Source organism: Mauremys reevesii, linkage group 9 (assembly GCF_016161935.1).
Source record: "Mauremys reevesii isolate NIE-2019 linkage group 9, ASM1616193v1, whole genome shotgun sequence".
Lineage (NCBI taxonomy): Eukaryota > Metazoa > Chordata > Testudines > Geoemydidae > Mauremys > Mauremys reevesii.
This window is the reverse complement of record NC_052631.1, coordinates 57,179,852-57,195,942: the sequence shown is the minus strand read 5'-3', so window position 1 is coordinate 57,195,942 and position 16,091 is coordinate 57,179,852. Positions and strand designations below refer to the sequence as shown.

At 44.1% G+C, this 16,091-nt stretch overlaps 1 long non-coding RNA gene across 1 annotated transcript in view; it reads right to left on the bottom strand.

Annotated features, from left to right (window-relative positions):
- LOC120372549 overlaps positions 1-15,188 on the bottom strand; it is a 43,100-nt gene extending 27,912 nt beyond the window's left edge. Inside the window, exons 1-2 of the long non-coding RNA XR_005585037.1 lie at positions 15,059-15,188; positions 10,998-11,241 (exon numbers count right to left, since the gene is read on the bottom strand). This is a non-coding gene — a long non-coding RNA (uncharacterized LOC120372549). The remainder of the gene's footprint in view (positions 1-10,997; positions 11,242-15,058) is intronic.
- Positions 15,189-16,091: the final 903 nt, after the last annotated feature.

The window sequence follows — 16,091 nt, the reverse complement described above, 5'->3', positions numbered from 1 at the left end:
ATCCACAACAGAAAAAGAGGCACTGGCTGTGAAATGGGCTGTTGAAGCCAAACAGTACTACCTGCTGGGGTACCACTTCCAACCTATCACAAATCACACACCCCTCCGATGGTTCCATCCTATGAAAGACACTAATGCCAGGATTATGAGATGGTACTTTGCCCTACAACCCTATGAATTGAGGTACTTCACCACCCAGGCTGAGCCCACGTAAATGCGGACTTCTTTTCCTGGGTGGGGGGAAAGAGGATGGGGTGGACCACCATCTGGTCTGGAATTGAAGGTGAGGGTGTGTGATGGGGTGTACCAACCCTGCACTGGGCCACCGCGGGCAGGCCAATCATTGTGGGCGCAGACAGCCATGCCCCCTTTCCCGTGCTGCACATGCTCCAGGTGGAGAAGCCAGATAAAAGGAGGCAGCCCAGCTCAGTCGGGGTGAGCAAGAGAGGAGGAAGGATGTAGACTGCTGGTTCCTGTGACACTCCTGGTGGTAGAGCCTGAAGACCCGGACTACACTCCAGGCGACTCGCCAACAGCAGAGATGGCTGGGGAAGCCAAGCCGCCGCCCGCTGAGGAGGCTGCTGCCTTCTCTATGACCCAGCCCAGAGGGAAGTAAAGCCCATAGGATCTATTTGGATAAAAAAGCATCTCCAAGCCATTGCAAAATAATGGCTCCCATCTTCGATCTGGACTGAAACAGGAGGAAACCACCTGCCTGGGCTTCAGTGAAGGCAAACATGTCCCTGTAAATGTCACTGTGTCATGAAGCAACATCACAGGTGCAACTATTGCATCAGCCCTGAAGATATTTTGGGACATTCTGAGTTTCACCAGAGGAATATGGAACAACCACAGCCAATACAGGGATCTTCCCCTTTCAATGTCCCTCTCAAAATATCCCGTCCCCTTTCTGTGAAGGGAGCCTGCATCTTTCCCAGAATGCTGATCCCAGTTTATGAAATGCAAAACATATGCTGCTTAATTTTGACACTTGCTGCTGCTAAATGATGTCAGGGATGGCAGCTAAGTGACTCAGTGTGTGTCTTGGCGTGGGAGCAGCATCATGATATGCTCTCACTGGTGGCAGCTGTTCAGCTTTTTCTGATTTTGGAGAGTTCTTTTATTTCTTTTTTTCCCCTCTAGCTTTTTCTTTTTCTTTTTAGCCTCTGTTCTTCATCCATTATTTAGGCGCCTCTGACTGTAACAGAAACATTTGCCTTGTATACCTTGTGTGGGGTTTAAAAAATAGATAAAAGCAGAAGGTCGGACTTGAAACAGATTCTGACGGTTGCGGCTGACTTTGTCTCGAAGCTACAAACCATGGAGCTGTCCATGCTCAATGATTGTAGCTGCATGGTTTTTTTTCCCCTCCAGTTGCTGCTGTTGCAAAATGTCTTGGTATTTGATGTGTTCATTCATCCCTTAAATTTCTAAAAGTTCAGAGGACAGGATGGCTCCAGGAATTGGGCATGGGCTTTCAGGAACTCTTGCTTCTAGACTACTTGTTCAATCCTGACCCATTTCAGAATAGCTGTTGCTGTTCAGTGGCACCTATATGAATTTGAGGATAGCAGAAAGGTGTCTCCGTCAGAAGAAGCAATGGTATAGCTGGTTCTTATTGACATTTCTCATGGCAGGCTCAGGAAAGCTAAGGACCTTCTCTTTAGTTTTTAAATGTTTTTTGCTTCAGCACTCCTTTTATGTCTGCTTTCGGCAAACAACCAAGTGATCAAGTTTTTCAGTACAAATGTCTGCAGGAAGCAAATTTTACTCTGTGCATGAGTAGTCCAGGATAATGTATTTGAAATGTGAATAAGTATTCACACCAGAAGAGCTAGTGTGTTCATCCAGTCAGAGAACAGAAATAATGCTATAAAAACAACGAGGAGTCGGTGGCACCTTAAAGACTAACAGATTTATTTAGACATAAGCTTTCGTGGGTAAAAAAACCACTTCTTCAGATGCATGGAGTGAAAATTACAGATGCAAGCATGAATATACTGACACATGAAGAGAAAGGAGTTACTTTACAAGTGGAGAACTAGTGTTGACAAGGCCAATTCAATCAGGGTGGATGTGGACACCTTCTCATCAGTTATTGGGAGTGGACAATACCAAGAGAGGGAAAATTGCTTTTGTAGTGAGCCAGCCACTCTCAGTTCCTATTCAAGCCCAAATTAATGGTGTTAAATTTGCAAATGAATTGTAGCTCCGCAGTTTCTCTTTGAAGTCTGTTTTGAAGGTTTTTTTTGGTTGAAGGATGGCTACTTTTAAATCTGTTATAGGATGTCCAGGGAGAGTGAAGTGTTCTCCTACTAGCTTTTGTATGTTACCATTCCTGATGTCTGATTTGTGTCCATTTATTCTTTTATGTAGAGACTATCCAGTTTGGCCAATGTACATGGCAGAGGGGCATGGCTGGCACATGATGGCATATATCACACTAGTAGATGTGCAGGTGAATGAGCCTCTGTTGGTGTGGCTCATGTGGTTGGGTCCTGTGATGGTGTTGCTAGAGTAGATACGGGGACAGAGTAGGCAACAGGGTTTGTTACAGGGATTGGTTCCTGTGTTAGTGTTTCTGTGGTGTGGTGTGTTACTGGTGGGTATTTGCTTCAGGTTGGGGGGCTGTCTGTAAGCAAGGACTGACCTACCTCCCAAGGTCTGTGAGAGTGAGAGATCGTTTTCCAGGATAGGTTGTAGATAGTTGATGATGTGCTGTAGAGGTTTTACCTGGGGCTATACGTAATGGCCAGTGGTGTTCTGTTATTTTCCTTGTTGGGCCTGTCCTGTAGTAAGTGACTTCTTGGTACTCGTCCCGCTCTGTCAATCTGTTTCCTCACTTTCCCAGGGGGGTACTGTAATTTTAAGAATGCTTGATAAATATCTTGTAAGTGTTTGTCTCTGTCTGAGGGATTGGCACAAATGTGGTTGTATTTTAGGGCTTGGCTGTAGACAGTGAATCCTGTGATGTGTCCTGGATGGAAGCTGGAAGCATGTAGGTAAGCACAGCGGTCAGTAGGTTTCTGGTATAGGGTGGTGTTTATGTGCCCAGCACTTATTTGCACTGTAGTATCCAGGAAGAAATAATGCTATGTGACTTAGCCAACCAATTGCAACGGAGCTCAAATCTGGAATATTCATGATCAATTCACAGATTTAAAAATGAGATTGAAATAACAAGTAAATTGCAAATCAACCAATGATTGATTGACAAGCAGAAAAAAAGGCTAAATTAATTTAATCCATTCTTTGCTGTGTCCTCTTCACCCAACTCTAATGACAACTCAATTCAGGTCTATAATATTTCTCATATCCAAGGACTGGAAGGTCCAATCTCAAAGCAGCTCAAATATTTTTATAGATATAATATTACTAATGTCATTGATGGATGAACATTAGAACTATGAAAGAAGTGTGCCTTCTGGAGGAGTTTGCCCAATTATCAAAATGTAGAATCTCCTCATTCAGTGTCCTAAATCTGGAAATCATCTCAGAACCACTATCTCAAACCACAAGTTATCCCCACCACCAACCTGTCAAAATGTCAGTGGGAGAACATCACCATGAATGGCAGTGAGTGGCAACACTAATGTGCTAAGTAAAAGTTGCAGTTACTAAGCACATGCCAAGTGAAATTAAACTTGATCACCTTGGTATTTTGTCTATGATGCTGTAATTTTGCGGTATGCAGTGTCTATGCTGTTTTTCTTGTTCTAGCCTCCCTGAATTTATAACCCTATAAAATATTCTTCCATAGCTGGAGATTGACTTTTTTCAACAAATAATTTATCAGAGAAATTTAGCCCTTTTTTGTGATCACAAATAGTTTGTGAACAGACTCTTAGGGTTTGGCTACACTTGCAGGTGTGCAGCGCTGGGAGTTAAAGCTGTCTTCGTACAGCTGTGTAGGGAAAGCGCTGGAGTATGGCCACACTGACAGCTACCAGTGCTGCAGTGTGGCCACATTTGCAGCATTTGCAGCGGTGTTGGGAGTGGTGCATTATGGGCAGCTATCCCAGCGTTCAAGTGGCTGCAACGTGCTTTTCAAAAGAGGTGGGTGGGGTGGAGTGTGACAGGGAGTGTGGGGGAGAGAGAGAGAGAGAGTGGATTTTTGGAGCTGACACTGTGTCAGCTCCCTGCCTTTCAAATTCCGACCACTTCCCCTACACTCTTAAATGCAAATAGCCTTCAGACCAGATAAGCAGCTGCTCCGAGGGACTCCCTTCCCCTCCCCCCTGCCATGATGTTTCTCTCCTCAAGCAAACACTAGTTGTGGACATTCATCCCCCTGCCTGCCTCATTCACAGCAAACAGTAGCTCTGTTTGTTTTTTAGATAAGCAGCTCCGGGGAGCCCCGAGTTCACAACAAAACAAAGAGAGGCATCATAACAAAACAAAGAGTTCTTTAGTTAAAAGCATTATGGGAAAATTCTGGAGGTCAGTTACAGCGTAGTAAGATTAATCACTGTTTACACTGGCACTCCAGCGCTGCAGCACCAGCGCTGCAGTCGTTATTCCCCAGGCAGACATGGAGTACAGCCAGCACTGTAGCCAGGGAGATACAGCACTGTATGTGCCTTGCAAGTGTGGACGGTGAGTGAGCTGCAGCACTGTAAAGCCACCACCAGCACTGCAACTCTCCAGGGTAGCCAAGCCCTTATTTGTTCATATGTACTCACTGCTCAGCGTTTTTGATGAAAATTTTGTTTTAACAAACCAAGTTATGAAGTATTTGCAAACTATTCACTTAGGCAGCTCACTGTTAATTTTTCAGGTTGCATGACTGGTTGTCTACGTCACATGGTGTTGCTTTCTGTTCCCTGACTGGATACCTGTGTCTTTTTAAACAAAAGAAGGTACTTAGATACCGTGGTGGTAAGAGTCGTGTAGATTAGACAGAATAATAATGACTAGCACATGCTCTTGTTTGTACATGTATACCCATATATAGTGGTGAGCTTGAGCCAGTTCGCACCGGTTCGCGCGATCCGGTTGTTAAATTTAGCAGCCATTATATGTATTAATACTCTTACGTGGCAAAGAACAGACATTCCCCAAACAAGTGTGTTGTCAAAACATAGTTGCATGAACACTGGAAAATAGCAAATGAAAATGAGCATGAACAAGGCCGAACCAAACAGCCACTGAGAATTCCAATGCATGCTTACAAATTCTGATTTTGCAATATTTGCACACCTGTCCACCCATCTCATCTTTTAGGATAAAATTCATCCTCATGTAGAAGGCCAGCGCAAGGGTCTAGTACAGGTCCTCTGCCCAAGGGTGAATTTCCACCTTGAAGCATTTAGGTATATACCAACAATCAGATAGCTTGGTTGGCTGAGCACACTGCACATTAAACATTTAAATGGTGGGTATTGTTAAGATGTTTCCATCATCCATCTGGCGTTTTCAAAATGATGTTTTACTAGCACTGTATGCTCCTGAGATTAATCAGATAACATCTTTTCTCTCCCAATGTTGCTTGAAAGTGAATTTATCTGTCAGGACAAAATTGGGGCATGATCCTACAAATCTTTACACACAGGAACAATCCTTGCATACCTTAAGGCGTGATTCAAAGCCCTCTGAAAACTGAGAAGGACTCCCATTGACTTCAATGGGCTTTGGATCACAGCCCACATGCAGGGTTACCGTTCGTCTGGGTTTTCCTAGACATTGCCTCTTTTTTGACCTCCGCCTTCTGTCCGGGTGGAATTTTCAAACAAGAGGCAACTTCCTGGATTTTTGCAGAGCCGTCATTGCATCTCAGAAAGAGCCCCGATTGGTCCGCTTCCTGTTTGGTCCCTCCCTGCATCTGTAGCTGATTGGTCTAGTCCCCTGCAGACACAGTGGCTGGATCCTGCCCACCCAGACCCCCACTGTGAGCCCCAGGGAGGGAGTCCCGCAGGGAGGTGCTGACTGACAGCTGTCACTGTGTCCTGGGCTTGCACCAGCCACCCTGCCACCATGACAGGAAGTGATACTGCCTCCCTCCTCCAGTGAGTGCCCTGCTGCAAGTACCCTGTCTAGCACTCCTCAAATACCCCTCCCACTACACACCCCCTTCCAGCACACCCCAAATACCCCCTCAAGTCTCCCCTCCACACTGCAGTATCCTCTTTTTAGTAACCTGAAATATGGTAACCCTACCCACATGTAGTACCATTGACTTCAGTAGGACTGCTATCCGGAGTCAAGACTACTCAATGAATAACATCTGAAATTCTTACTTCTTAAAGGGAAGGCCAAAGAAAGGCACCCTTACTTCTTAAAGAGAAGGGTTCTTTGGATTGTTTAGTCAGTACTTCATTTCTCAAAGCTACATTATAAAGTGGATATAGGCCATCCTGAATTTGGATCGTCCCAAACTGTGTGGTTATTAGCGCATAGCACTTCTTGGAATTTCTTAAGCGTCTTTCAGGCTCCATGAACCACTCTGATCACACAGCTGCACCCCTCCCTTTTCCCTGAACTCATTAAACACAGAGCATCATAATAATAAATAATCATAATGTATAATTGGCAGTCACAGCACAGCTAATCATGCGTTATTAAAACAACTGAATATAGACTAAGGCAGTTTAAGGTTGAGATTTTAAGAACATAAGAAGATAGGAATTGCCAGACTGGATCAGACTCAAGGTCCATCCAGTCTAGCATCCTGTCCCTGACAGTAGTCAGCACCAACAGCTTCAGATGAGATAAGAACCTCACAGTAGGTAGATGTGGTATAATCTGCCCCCCCCCATTAAGACTCATTCTGACCTCTAATAGTTAGAGATTGGCTTAAAACCTAAAGGGTTTTATATCCCTTTCAATTCTCTGCCTTCCAACCACATTAATTAGGATAATTCTGAGTAATCTTGTTATCCAATCTCATGTTGAATCATATTCAGTCCTTGGTCTCAATGACATCCTGTGGCAATGAGTTCCACAGTCTAACTACAGATTTTCAATGAGCCCAGGGGGAGTTGGGCACCTAACTTCTTTACACTCATTTGAAAATCACAACCTTTAGGTGCCTAAATTTATGCTATTAAGTCCATGCTTAGGCAGCTACAGAAAAAGGGCCTGATTTTCAAAGTCATGAGCACCCAGTAGCTCCCACTAAAATTGATGAGAAGTGCAAGTACTCAGCACTTCTGAAAATCAGGCCAAAATTTATATGTAGGGACTTAGCTATTGTTTTAGTAGCCTAACTACAGCCCCCATGTTTGATCTATAATTTTTCTTTGGGTCCAGTCCTGTCAGGTGCTGAGTTCTGTATAATCCCTCCAATGTCAATGGGAATTGAGGGCACCCAACATCTCCCAAGATCCAGCCCACGGTTTGTAATAACTTCTTAGAAGCTTGATAATTGCATTTCTTTTACCTCATTGGTAAGGTCCATTTTCCCTTTGGCAAGCACTGATATTCCCACAATTCCCACAGGCCCTTCTAAAGCATTAGCCAACATGGGTCCCTTGTGGGCTACTTCCTTTATTTGCCGAACAAAAGAATCATTGACATTACCTTCAGTTGTTGCCAGGTTCTGGGAGTAGGATTCTGAACTCCCTCTAGGGGCTGTCCTGGAAGCGCCAAACCAGATATTGGTGAAAACCCATATTAGTGAAGTTGTAAATTAAAAAATAACAATTCTGTGGCTGCAGGCTGACATTTTTCAACATTTGAAATTTTAACAATTTTTTTTGATAGAAGTTTAGTGGGGAAAAAGGTTTTTTTACATTTGCAAAAAGTCATGAAATATTGTCAGTTGTCTACATGACCCCTGTCAAGGTTCCTTCCCCACTCTGAACTTTAGGGTACAGATGTGGGGGACTTGCATGAGAAGCTCTAAGCTCAATTACCAGCTTAGATCTGGTCTGGTTGCCACCACTCGCAAGCACTACTTTCCTTCCCTGGGTAGCCTTGAGAGACTTCACCAATTTCCTGGTGAACACAGATCCAAACCCCTTGGATCTTAAAACAAGGAGAAATTAACCATCCCTCCTCCTTTCTCCCACCAACTCCTGGTGGATCCAGATCCAACCCTCTTGGATCTAAAAACAAGGAAAAATCAATCAGGTATTAAGAAAAAGGCTTTTAATTAAAGAAAAGAAAGGTAAAAGAAAACCCTCTGGGAGAGATTAGCATACCAGCTACTCTCACAGACACAGATTCAAACACAGAGGATGTTCCCCTGGGCAAAAACTTATTTACACAAAAAAATACCCAAATACCCAATTTGACTATTCCTCTAATTGCACAAGACAGGTTACAAAGAAATAAACATAAACCTATTTATTTCCTTCACTAATACTCACTACTTAATAAGAGGCTGAATTCTGGAGCTTTCCCACTCTGGTCAAAGTGAAAACTGACCCAGACAAAGGGAACGTCCCTCCTTCCTTTTGAACCATCTTGTCCTCCCATTGGTTCCTCTGGTCAGGTGTCAGCTAGGCTAGGTGAACTTCTTAACCCTTTACAGGTAAAAGAGGCATTAACCCTTAACTATCTGTTTATGACAACCCCCATCACTATAGCCCCTGACAATCTGTAATGTATTTATCCTCAGAACACCTCTGGGTGGTAGGGAATTGCTATCCCCTTTTAACAGCTGGAGAGCTGAGGCAGATTGAGGCTAAATGACTTGCCCAAGGTCACACAGAAAGTTTGTCACAAAACAGGAAATTGAACAAGGATTTCCCAACTCCTAGGCTAGTGTCCTAACCACTGAACTATCTAGTTATCATGCCTATAGGTGCTCTCTCTCAGACCTTGGCTGCACTGGCATGTAGGGTATGTATAGCTACATGTGGTGTGAAAGGCTCTGACGGGGAGGCAGCAGGAAAAGGCTCTTGTTGCAGGGAACTACCGGCTCCAGCTGTTGGAGTCTTTCCTGGTGGTAGTAACAGGATACTACAGTGCTAAATATAGCAGTGTAGACATAGGAGGCACAGTTTGGGTGTGTAGAGAGCCATATAGTTACCCTAAGGTGCTGGCATATCTTTACTCTACACATCTAAACTGTGCCTCACCATCTACACTGTTGATGGTTTCTGCAGGGAATCTAGTGCAATCCTTCAGTCAAATGCCAAATGGCTACTAAATGAAGAAAGGATAGAAACATGGAGCAGGGTTCTTTGTCAGGTGCAGAGGCCTGTATTACATGCCCCACCATCCTTCACTGAGTTTGACTCCATCACTTGTGTCAGAACTCAAGAAGCCTTGAAAAATATTACAGCCAGAACCTTTGAAATGGATCCATGCCCCTGGTAAAAGCCAGCGAAGAACTACCATGCCCACTACTAATGGAAATAGTCAATGACTCCTTCAGAGAAACACATTTACCAAACTCCTTGAAAAATGCAATGGTTTTCTCAGCCCTCAAGAAGCCACCACATGACCTTGAAGATTTCTCCAACTACCATCCCATTTCCAACCTCCCATTCCTGGAAAAATAATTGAGAAAATAGTAACCACTAAGCTCCAACTACATGTGACATCAGCCAACATTCTAGATGCCTCACAATCAAGTCCAGAGCAGGGCCCCACACAAAGATGGCTCTTGTAACACTAAAAGATGGCCTCCTCATGGCCATGGACATAGATAAGATCTCCATGCTCATACAGCTGGACCGCTCACAGCCTTTGACACAGTGGGCCACAAAGTAATGCTAACCCACCTACGGGATATAGCAAGAGTGGATGGCCCAGCATTACAGCAGCTCCAATCGTTCTTCTCCAGCAGAACTCAGAGTGGTGATGATTATCTGCTCCTTATCTCCTAAGGCCCCCACCTGTGGGGTCCTGTATGGATCCAGACTATCTCCACTTCTCTTCAATATTGACATGAGACCACTAGGAGAGATAGTGAGATGCCAAGGGCTTAGCTGCCAAGAGGCTGACACTCAGCTATATATCTCATTTTCAATTAACACAACCACTGTCTCTACTAAAATGTCAGAATGCCTAGAAGAAATCAGCGCTTGGATGAAGAACAGATGGCTCAAACTGAACCCAGGCAAGACCAATGTGATGCTGGTCAGAAAGGGGAAATACTTCAGACTGGTGAAGACACTGTCCACACCTGACATCAAAGGTTCCCAGCTCCTTGTCGTCAGAGCGGGGAGAAGCCTCAGGGTGCTGTTTGACTCCCTGCTAAGCTTGGATGACCATCTGCAGAAGCAGCAGCTTCCAAAAATGTCTCCTTTCACCTCCATCATGCCAGGGGACTTTGTCTCTTCCTGCTGGACAGGGACCTAGCTAGGGTGATGGATGTGTTTGCCACCTCCAGGTGGATCACTGTAACTCCTTGTATCTGAAGCTGAATGTGAAGATGATGCATGGGCCCCAGCTGTACAGAATGTGGCTGCCTGCCTGCTCGATGGCTCAGGCTTCCACGACCACATCAATCCCTCCACTAGTTCCCAGGCAGCTCTTGATGCCAGTTTAAGGCCTTGGTTCTAATTTTCATAGCAATTAATGAGTCAAGTCCCAGCTACATGAGACTGAATTTTGACCTATAAACCTTGTGACAGCTGTGCTCTCCTGGGACAGTACAGATCCCAAAGCCCAGATCACTTGTGAGACCTGGGGACAAAGCACTCTCTGTCAAGGGGATCTGGCGATGGAACAATCTTCTGGAGGAGATCAGGCCGATCCAAAATCTGACCAGGTTTAGGAAACAATGCAAGAGCATTCACTTTGAGAAACCTTTCCACTATACATGTCACAACTTGAACACCCCTTTTATTTCCATAACCACTCCCACACCCACAAAACCCTACCCTAAGCAGAATTTTTACCTCATAAAGGGAGAAGTGTCAAATTCCAGGAAGTCCAGTAGGGACTTTGCTATTGATATTGACTATATGTGGAAGGCACTCAGATTAGCTAGACACATAGAAAGATCAACAGTTAGAGTTCCAATCATACAAAGAGTTATACATGTTCTTAACTTTAGTCCCATTGAAGTAAATAAGACTTTTCATAATCAAACATGTGCTTACCTCTGTATAGGATTGGGATGTATAAGTGTGAGGTATTACTGTATAAAGAGAATCCAATGTGCAATGGTTGCAGGTGACTCCACATCCTCTTAGTTTTCTGATTTCCAGAGCAAGGTTAGCAAAAGGTTAGCAAAAGAAAACGAGGGACAACATTCAGATTCTCTCAACTGCTTATCTTGTTAGGATTCTTACAATAGTTGCATCATGTATTGGAGGGAGAGTTTCTTCTAGGGAGCAAAATGATCTGGGGAATGAAGAAGAAGAGAAATGAAGAGAAAAGAATAATGAAGGTTACAAGGAAATATAAGAGGATGTTGAGAGTGGTATAGGTGGGAGCAGACTGATTTGGTGGCTTCGCCATCGGGATACAATGCAGTTATGTTCTCGTTGTGTAGCCTGAATTATCATTTGGAGAAACTAAAGCTGCTACTAGTGAACCAAATCTATTGCATCTCAGTTACTATTGGCCTAAACAAGGTCAAGGAAATGCTATAAAAGTCCTTCCCTCAAGTTGAATGTCAAGAGCCTATCAACCACAAAGCACTTTATTCTTGAAAACACTTGCCTCCTGACACTACATTGATGTCATCTGCCTTCAGGAAACCCATGTTAACTCACTTATTGGCAGTAGCCTCATAATCTCTGGTTTCGATCTCAAACTACATCCTGTATGAAAAATATGGCTGAGCCACTTACCTAAGATCTAACTTAGCTAATGTAGAAAGTTTATCATTTACATCTGACCAAGGTGACATCATAAGGATCAGTCAGTTTAAAGTGGCTAGTGTCTACAAGACCCCTAATAAATTATGGATTGCTCCTACTCTACCACCACTCAAGCATCCTGCCATCTACTCTGGAGACTTTAATAACCCCCATACAATCTGAGGCTATAGAAAATCTGATCAGAATAGGATGGACTTTGCAAACTAGGCTTCTCTCAATGACCTACACTTTCTTCATGACTGTAAGCAACCAGCAAATTTTCACTCTGCCCACTGGAATGAGAGCTACTCTTCTGATCATAATTGGATCACTTCTGCTGGACACCTCTCCCAACCAGCCATCTGAGGGTCTTTGGAAATTTCCCCTACAACCAGCATTGCCTCATTCTCACCCAAATAGGGGTTACCAGACATATAGCGACCACTAGTACAGGGCTTTGTTGGAACTACAGAAAGTCAGACTAATCTTATTGACCAATATACAGTCTGTATCTCGCATCTCACCAAAATCTTCGGTGATCTTAAACTCAAAAAGGAAACTTACAAGAAGTGGAAACTTGGTCAGATGATTAGGGAGGAGTACAAAAATATTGCTCAAGCATGCAGGGGTGTAATCAGGAAGGCCAAAACATAACTGGAGTTGCAGCTAGCAAGGGATGTGAAGGGTAATAAGAAGGATTTCTACAGGTATGTTAGCAACAAGAAAAAGGTCAGGGAAAGTATGGGACCCTTTATGAATGGGGGTGGCAACCTAGTGACAGAGGATGTGGAAAAAGCTGAAGTACTCAATGCTTTTTTTGCCTTGGTCTTCACAGATAAGGTCAGCTCCCACACTGCTGTCCTGGGCAACACAGTATGGGGAGGAGGTGTGCAGCCCTCAGTGGTGAAAGAACAGATTAAGGACTATTTAGAAAAGCTGGACATGCACAAGTCCATGGGTCCAGATCTAATGCATTCAAGGGTGCTGAGAAAGTTGGCTGATGTGATTGCAAAGGCATTGGCCATTATCTTTGCAAATTAGTGGCAATCGGGGGAGGTCCCATATGATTGGAAAAAGGCAAATATAGTGCCCATATTTAAAAAAGGGAAGAAAGAGAACCCAGGGAACTACAGACCAGTCAGCTTAATTTCAGTCCCTGGCAAAATCATTGAGCAGGTACTCAAGGAATCCATTTTGAAGTACTTGGAGGACAGGAAGGTGATCAGGAACAGTCAACATGGATTCACCAAGGGAAAGTCATGCCTGACCAACCTGATTGCCTTCTATGATGAGACAACTGGCTCTTTGGATATGGCGAAAGTGGTGGATGTGACATATCTTGACTTTAGCAAAGCTTTTGATACGGTGTCCCACAGTATTCTTGCCAGCAAGTTAAAAAAGTATAGGCTGGATGAATGGACTATAAGGTAGATAGTAAGCTGGCTAGATTGTCTGGCTCAATGGGTAATGATCAATGGCTCAATGTCAAGTTCGCAGCCAGTATCAAGCGGAGTGCCCAGGGGTCAGTCCTGGGGCCTGTTTTGTTCAACATCTTTATTAATGACCTGGATGATGGGATTAATTGCACCCTCAGCAAGTTCGCAAATAACAGTAAGATGGGCGGAGAGGTAGATATGCTGGAAGGTAGGGATAGGGTCCGGAGTGACCTAGACAAATTGGAGGATTGGGGCAAAACAAATCTGATGAGGTTCAACAAGGACAAGTACAGAGTCTTGCACTTAGGAAGAAAGAATTCCATGCACCGCTATAGGTTGGGGACCGACTGGCTAAGCAGCAGTTCTGCAGAAAATGATGTGGGGATTACAGTGGACGAGAAGCTGGATATGAGTCAACTGTGTGCCCTCGTTGCCAAGAAGGCCAATGGCATATTGTTCTGTAATAGTAGGAACATTGCCATCAGATCAAGGGACGTGATTATTCCCCTCTATTTGACACTGGTGAAGCCACATCTGCAGTATTACGTCCAGTTTTGGGCCCCCCACAACAGAAGGGATGTGGACAAATCAGAGAGAGTCCAGCGGAGGGCAAGGAAAATGATTAGGGGCCTGGGGCACATGACTTACAAGGAGAAGCTGAGGGAACTGGGCTTATTTAGTCTGCAGAAGAGAAGAGTGAGAGTGGATTTGATAGCAGCCTTCAACTATCTGAAGGGGGGTTCCAAAGAGGATGGAGCTCGGCTGTTCTCAGTGGTGGCAGATGACAGAACAAGGTGCAATGGTTTCAAGTTGCAGTGGGGGAGGTCTAGGTTGGATATTAGGAAAACTATTTCACTAGGAGGGTGGTAAAGCACTGGAATGGGTTACCTAAGAAGGTGGTGGAATCTGCATCCTTAGAGGTATTTAAGGCCTGGCTTGACAAAGCCTTGGCTGGGGTTATTTAATTGGTTTTGGTCCTGCTCTGAGCAGGGGATTGGACTAGATGACCTCCTGAGGTCTCTTCCAACCCTAATATTCTATGATTCTATGATTTTATAACATTTCAATAGATTGAGCATGCTTAAGGTTTACCAAAGCAATCTTTAAGTCCAAGTCCACCCCACATAGCTGCCAAAAATGTATATACCATGTCTGGATGAAAAATGTGTGGATCTCCTTAAACTGTAGGAAAAATCCAGTGATCTAGCCAATCACCTCCTAGAGAGCCTGAATGCAGCTCAAAGAACATGTTTGGAAAAAGCACTTTTAGAAATGGACATGTCATGACCTACCAAGAAAGCACGGATACTCGTCAGGAAGTTCAGAGCACTATAAAACCCACCAGATACATGGCAATGGAAGGGCTCCCCAAACAGTGACCAACACATGTGACCAACATCGCTAATGCAGATAAAGTTAATTTTTTGAGGTGTCAGTCAAAAACCAGTGGCAACAATACAAGCAGCTTGATCACGATGAAAACTTCCAACCATTCTCTATGGAAGAAGTACAAAAAGCACTGAAATCAATGAAAACAGGGAAAGTCTGCAGCTTTGACTAAGTGCCACCTGAACTACTACAAGAAAATGGGAAGAAAAGGCAACACCGGTTGAATATCTTCATGTCCTGCGCCATACAGGAGAATATGATACTCAAGGCCTGGTGATAGCTTTACCAAAGCCAGGTAAAGACTATTTGTTAGCAGCCAGCTATCAGTCAATATCCCTCCTGAGTTGTAGCTACAAACTCCTGGAGTGGATGACCTTATAGAGACTCAAACCCATGACAGAACAACTTCTGAGTGATGATCAGGCAGGTTTTCGACCAGATTGAAACACCTGTGATCAAGTGCTAGTGGTTACTACATACATCGAGAATAGATTTCAAGAGAAGAAGAAAACTGGAGCTGTCTTTTTTTACCTTAGAGCAGCCTATGACACTATCTGGCAGACCAGTCTGCCATACAAGATATCAAGAGCTTTGCCTAGATGCATTGTCATGGCGACTGAACTGATGCCCCAAAGGCAGACATTTTCAACTGGCTCTGGGCCACAACCTCAGCATCTGAAGATTCCAGAACACCAGACTCCCACAAGGCTCAGTGCTGGCACCAACTTTATTTAATTTATTCACCAATGACCTATCAAACACCATCCCCAGTCAGTCCATGCACACCAATTATATTTGCTTGGCCTCAAAGAACCGTGACTTCTAAAAGATTGTAGAGACCCTGATTAGTGATATGGATGCCAATAGATGACTACTGAAAGAAATGGAGACTGAAACCAAGTATAATCAAAGACTGTATCAACATGCATCCACTTTCACCATGCACAGAGCTCACTTGAGCTTCACATCTTTTTGAATGGTCCGCGATTGGCACACAATCCAAAGCCAGCGTACCCTAGATTGCACACACACATACAAATACCATCTCACTTAAGTAGCTCAAAAGATCAAGAGCAGAAACTGTCTCCTGAACAAATGAGTAGAGTCCACCTGGGAAGCCAATGCACAAACACTGTGTAGTTGAGGGCTCGCTCTGTACTATTCAAGTGGTGAATAGTGTGCTCCAATTTGATTAAACTCTGCTCACACTAGATTAGCAGACACACAATTTAATCATATCAAGAGAATTATCACAGGCACGATCTGTATAGTTACCAGTCCTAATCAATGTTCCTCTGCCTAACATCCAGCATCTGAATGCAGCCAGCATACAGCAGATGCCTCACATGCCCCCGTTTAAGGATCTATGGACTGCTCCCTGCCACAGACAGTGCTACCCACTCTTCATCCAGCTGAGAACACCATCTTCAACTGTGGCAGACAGAATGCAAGAGAGCCACTGCCACTCCCAGGAACTCCCAAAGCATCACTAGGTCAAATGAATGACTACCTGGCTTTGGGCTACCAGATGTGGTGTGGCTCACTGTACCAAGACCACCCATGC